Source organism: Ipomoea nil, unplaced genomic scaffold (genome assembly GCF_001879475.1).
Source record: "Ipomoea nil cultivar Tokyo-kokei standard unplaced genomic scaffold, Asagao_1.1 scaffold0642, whole genome shotgun sequence".
Lineage (NCBI taxonomy): Eukaryota > Viridiplantae > Streptophyta > Magnoliopsida > Solanales > Convolvulaceae > Ipomoea > Ipomoea nil.
The window spans coordinates 530,775-537,694 of NW_017617070.1; positions in this window are offsets into that span (position 1 = coordinate 530,775).

Sequence of the window (6,920 nt, forward strand, 5' to 3'; positions counted from 1 at the left end):
AATAATTGTATGTTTTTGTTTCAAGATCATACTCACCAACCCGGATGATCTGAAAACTTTGATTTGTGATAGGGAAAAAATACAAATCACGGAGTAATTCAATATCAAGCATTGTATATAAGGGGATTTCCAAAATTTGTAGAACTGTAATATACTATTTAGAGTCTGTTTGGCAAAGCTTATTTGGGAGCTTATAGCTTATTTTAAGCTACTAATAAGCTATAAGATCTGTTGGGTAATGTTCTCAAAATAAGCTAGTAGCTTTCTACCTTTTTTCCATTTTTGTACTTATTATTTTAAAGAAATGACATCATTTTACCCTTCCCAATTAAAATTATTTTCTCTTCTCATTTATCCGCAACTTCAACCGCAATTATTATTATTGTTGTTGTTGTTGTTGTTGTTGTTGCTGTTGTTATTGTTGCTGTTGTTGCTGTTGTTGCTGATGTTGCTGCTGTTGCTGCTGTTGTTGTTGTTCTTGTTCTTGTTCTTGTTGTTGTTGTTGTTGTTCTTGTTGTTGTATGAAGGAGATTCGCAACAATATTGTTACTTCATTATGAGATGCTAGATCATGATTATGCTAATAATTTTATTTCAAAATGTTATTTTATTTAAGACAAAATATTAAATTTTAATATGTAAACAAACTAATTTAGATTTTATGAAGATGTCCTTTTTTGTCTTTTTACATTTATCAGCTTATTAAAAAGCTAATTTTACCAAACCCTTTCAAGCTTAACAGCTTTTCAGCTCATAACTTATAGTTTTTCAGCTTTCAGTTTCTTTTAAGCTTTCGACTATGTTTGGCAAATCTAGCTGAAAAGGTAGCTGAAAACTTAAAAGAAGCTAAAAGCTAAAAAGCTATAAGCTAGGAGCTGAAAACTGAAGAGCTGTTAAGCTAGCTGTTATGTTTGAAAGTGTTTGGTAAAATTAGCTTTTTGATAAGCCGATAAATGTAAAAAAGACAAAAAAAAAAAAAAAAAAAAAACATCTTCATAAAATTTAAATTAGTTTAATTAAAATTTAACATTTTTTCTTTTAAAAAAATTAACATTTTGAAATAAAATTATTAGCATAATCATGATCTAACATCACATTGTGAAGTAGCAATATTGTTTGCGAATCTCCTTCATCTGATAATAATAATAATAATAATAATAATAATAATAATAATAATAATAATAATAATAATAATTGTTGTGAAAGTTGTGGATAAAGGAGAAGATAAAATGATTTTAATTAGGAAGGGTAAAGGATGTCATTTTTTTAAAATAATAAGGATAAAGATAGAAAAAAAAATTAGGAAGCTACTAGCTTATTTTGAAACGCTACCTAAGGTAGCGTTTCAAAATAAGCTCTTATTTTAAGCTACGAGCTTATTTAAGAACATTACCAAACAGAACTTATAGCTTATTAGTAGATTAAAATAAGCTATAAGTTCCTAAATAAGCTCTGTCAAACATACTCTTCAGCTACCTTTTTAACTAGGTTTGCCAAACTTAGCCTTATCATATATTCTTGATACACTTTTAGAATTATTTACCATCTTTCTAATTTTTTTCCTAGAAATTATGGAATTTCCGACCACCCAAAAATAATTTTAAATCAAGTCGAAAGCCTTGTTCCGACCACTTTTGATATCCGAAAAAATCTTTGTTGCTATTTCCGACCACTTTTTAGTATTAACTTGATTTAAGATCACTTTCAGGTGGTCGAAAATTTCATAATTTCCAATAGTGACTTCATCGTAACATAATCATTTTCGGGCATCGCACATGTAGGATGCTGGTACATGCTAAGAATGCAATGCGTAGACTAGTATTTCATATTTTTATTCACTCCCTAAATTCTTCCTGAAAATGTCTAACCCTTCAAAAAATTTCCCAAAAGAGTCAATTGCCCCAATGGAGTATAATGTTTCATTATATTCCTACATTATATTCCTATGCTCAAAACTCCCGTACAAAGTATCCCCATATAATCTATCACTGAAGACAACATTATTCACCAATAGACTATAACACTCATATATTTAAAAAGAACACGTCCATTAGTTGAATGCAAACTTCATTACCTCTTCTATTATATTCCAAAGAAGTTCTCTTTTGATAATCAAAATATAGAATATAATATTAGAATAAGATTGTATATCCAATTTATTGGAGGGTTGATTGATTAGATAAGGTATATCTCATTCACTCAAAATAATTTAATTTTAAATTCGATTGTCAATAGTTATTCTTAATTAACTAGCCATTTGTAATTTTATTCAATGATTTCTTTAAAATACTTATGTATACCTTCCTATTAATTGTGATGGGGATTATTCTTTACCGGCCGTACATATATAGTGGTCGGTAACGGACCCACTATATTAATAGAGCTCGATCCGATCTGACCTGATACACATACGTTCCCGACCATCTTTCTTTTCTAGCTCAGCTATAGGCAACCATACGCAAGCGCTATAGTGATCTCTGTGTCCCGACCTACTGACCTGATTCTACTGGCAGAATGCAATGGTGGCACACCCAGTAAACTCAGGAATATTAGGACATGTGGTCAAGTCACCTTGGGGCCCAGTCTGAGCCTGTACATGAGTTTCGCGTGTCGTACATGCCGTGAGACCGGATCCTGTTTCCTTCTCTTCCCTATAAATACCGCATTAATTGCTATGGAAATTAAAGGACTTTTGGCTATTTCTACACATTAACAATTAGCTCGGAAACCTCTAGGCTCTAACCCACTATCAAGTCTTCTGAGCTTCACATTCTAGGGCCGTAGCCGGTCCCGTCTAGCTCTTCATACATATTCGTAGTAATTATAAGCCATGTATTTACTACATCAAATTCATTTTTAAAAAAATAATAAAGTAAAATTTAAAGACCAAACTTCCAATTTAGAAGAATTAATAAAGGCAGAAGGGTGCCCATGTACTAACATTGATTGTTCATCTAGCACCATGAATTAAAATATGGTCCATCTAGGCTATTATACTCTCAATTATTTTTCATCTAGCATTTTTAGCAAGTTTCTAACAAGTAACTCATCTAATTTGCTTACATGAAAAAATAAAATAAAAACCAAATGCTGACATGTTATTTTTTTCATCTAACTTGCTGTTTTTGTCACTTTTTTTGGTAGAAAAATTCATTTTTTTTTTTTACAGATTATGTTGATTTATGATATGACTTGAAAGATTCCAACTCCTCCTCTATTGAGGCTGTTAAGTGTGAAAACAGGTAGGGGTATTCTAAGCGAAATGCATCCATGTTGTTGTTATCATAAATTTGCCCTGCAAAATTTATATTTTTGTCGTGCAAGGGTACCTCATCGCCTTAAAAAACATGGCCACTTCCCTCGGGGACATAGGGCAATCTCATTTCTTCGCTGTCTATCTCTTTCCAATGCTGCACATTATACCTCATAACGCGAAGTTCCTTAGTTTCTACTTCAGTCAGATTGTGGCTGCAGCCAGTAAACACAAGCATGTCCTTTTCGTATCTACACTCAAAGCTCACTGTTGTTCCTTAGTCTATTAACCAACTTTTTTTCCAAGCTCCTCAATCTCAAGTGTGTACTGAAGAACCTCATAAACGCACCATCGAAAACCAAAATTAAAACCCAATGCCAATAAATGGGTTCAAAACCCACAAAAGTGATAACATACTTATTTCACAGTCGACGGGAAAAATAGATTTACTGTTTTCTGGAAAATTCGTAAAAGAAATCAACATAATCTGAAAATACGTAAAAAAAAAAAATTGAATTTTTCTGCCAAAAAAAGTGACTAAAACGGTAAGTTAGAAGAAAAAAAATAACATGCCAACATTTTGTTTTTATTTTATTTTTTCGTGTAAGTAAATTAGATGAGTTACTTGTTAGAAACTTGCTAAAAATCCTAGATAAAAAATAATTGGGAGTATAATAGTTTAGATGAATCATATTTTAATTCACCGTGCTTGATGAACAATCAATATTAGTATATGGACCTATTTAACCCTTCTGCCATTAATAAATGAAGTATGGGTTGAGTCAATTTAATAATTATACTTAATATTTGTAGATAAGTTACGTTCCATGATTGGCATAAAAAATGTGAAATTTTTTATTCGGAATTATCAAGTTTGGGATGCTGGCTGTAATTGCGTAGAATGTGTTGCATATGATCAAGACGTGTTAGGAGTACCAACTACTAAACTTTTGTATACATTGCCCTTAATTGCATCATCGGCTGACGTCATAGAAGCTGACGTCACATAGTAGTTAGTAGTATGACAAGACCGATTTTTCTTTCTATTTTTTTTTTTTTTTGTTATAATAAATCAAAAGCAGAGACAGACCAGCGGCCGTTAGAGTTCAGACAAACAAAGTTCGGCTCATGCGAGGACTAAGAATTTTAAAAAGGGGGAATGACGTCTTACAAGTTAAAATTGTTGACGGTGTATTTTTTGGTCACTGATTGCGTCACCTATGATTTTGAAGCTTTTACACGCATTTGGTAAGACAATTAGTGCGATGTTATCAGACAATTGCACATAGAGCAGGATTTTCAATGAGAATTCTATTGTTTTTAACCTTAAAATACTGACTTCCCATCGATCTTTTCTTTTGACTATGAAAATATGAAGTTGTTGATTTTATGGCTTTTGACTAATCGCCGATTGGCTAACACAATCGTTATAACGAAGTATAAATGTGTTGCGAATGAGCAACAAAACACTTAAAAGACTTGAAGTAATAGTTTTAGCATAAATTACCTTAAACTCTCAAAATTTCGGATTCATTGCACACCCTTAGAAGGGGCATTTATATAAGAGGACTGAGTACACGAAAAGGAAACTAAATTCCTAAAAGTCGGCCTACCAAATCCGGCTTTAAGCTATAAAGATACTTCATAAAATATAATAGGAAACCTAGGTAAATTAAGTAACAAGTTCTCTAATTCGGCTTTAGGGAATATTCGTCAAATCTTGTGGATCCAGCCTATTTATATACCTTGTTCGAGCTTTCGGAAATCACTAGCATGTCATCGATGTCAAGCGCTAGTTGTCCAAGCAGCTCCTGGTAGGGGTGGGCATTTCAATTTGTTCAATTTTTTTCTGGTCCGGTTTGGTTTCGGGTTTTTTTTTTTTTTTTTTTTTTTTTAAAAATTAAAAGTGAAACCATTTGGTTTCAAATTTTAGTTCAGTTCGGTTTGAAATAGTTTGATTTTTGCTCAAATTTTGTTCGGTCTGATTTGAGAAGTCAAACATTTCTTAATTTTCTTGTGCACATAATTATTTATTTATTTTCACTAATAATTTAAATTTAGAAATCTAAACAAAAAGTCCACAATACTGAAGTTAAGTAGAGCATCGAATATAAAAGACGAAGATAAATACTTAAATGACTACATTAACCCTATCAAAGTAGATTTTTCTTAAATTTTCTACGAAGAGCTAACCAATGATGGGCAATTTATATCGTGCACCAGGGTGCGCATTGCATTGTGCGCCCTGATGCAAAACGACGTCGTTTCACATAACTGTATAAAAAAATACACATAATTGTATAAACAAATACACATAATTGTATAAACAAACACACATAACTGTATAAAAAAATACACATAATTGTATAAATAAATACACATAATTGTATAAACAAATACACATAATCACGTCAACTCCTTACCGCACCTCTCAAAACGACGTCATTTTGGAAGGCGCGGAACGCACAGTGTTATGTGCGCCGTAGTTCTGGTATAACGATTGCCAATTATGTCTATAAGGGACTAAAAATATATCACTTTAACGAAAACATAAATATAAAATCTACACTTCAAATTATTTAGGAAAAGAATCTACATTATGAATAAACCTATGGGCTAAAGGTGTTATTTTTTCAAATATTACGTATAAAAAATCAAATATAAAAATTATAAGAAAATATTTTTAAAAAAATTTTTTTTTTTAAAATTAATTTAATTAATAAATAGTAAATATAATAAGTAAAATAAGATAGACTACATGTTTTGGTAAAAGGCACTTTATACGTTTACCAAAAAATAAGTATTTGAACTAGAATAAAAATGACCAGGACTATGTGGTCCAATGGTACCCGGGTTGGATTTCCATTTAGAAGATTGTAAGTTCGAGCCTCAGTGGAGGCGTAGCTGTTGTGTTTCAATAGGTTGAGAAAATATATGAACAGATTGTAATAGAGCTAGTAGCATTCAAAAAAAAAGAACTAGAATAAAAATGCGATTATGTTTTTTTTTTTTTTTCTGACTATAATATGATGCTATTTACTACACCACATGCTAAATTATTTGTAACAAATTTTACTTTTGTAACCAGTTAAGCTACCAACGTGAGTGGGATGCTAAATTGCTAATTCATGTATTGGTCGTCCGGTTTGTTGGATACTTAAGAGACTAGCTAATAGCCTAATTAGGACAACATAGACTTCTACTGTGAATGTAAGTCTTTATTTGTTGTATTCCTGGTTTATTTTGTACGTATCTTTCATTGATTATAAATAATGGGTCAGATTCCTATGCAGACAGTGCTTAACGTACGGCAATTATGTGATCACGCACGTACCATTAATTACGTAGAAATGTATTATAAAGTGTTCGAAAATACACTATTAGGAGTAGTGTTTTTTTTTTTTTGTGGTGCATTTGTACATTTCATTCTGGTGCATTTTCAAATACTTGTAGTGCATTTGTGCATTCTTAATGGTGCAATCCACACCGATTGCATGGAAAACCTTGTCCTCATTTGAACCGGTATCTATCAATAATATTACCCAAACGTTATCATGGGGCAAATTATATCATCCACCGCTGATTATGCACCGAGCTTCAAAACGACGTTGTTTTGTTTAATGAAAGAAACGACACTTTTTTCGTGCCGTTCCGCAAAAAGTAACTC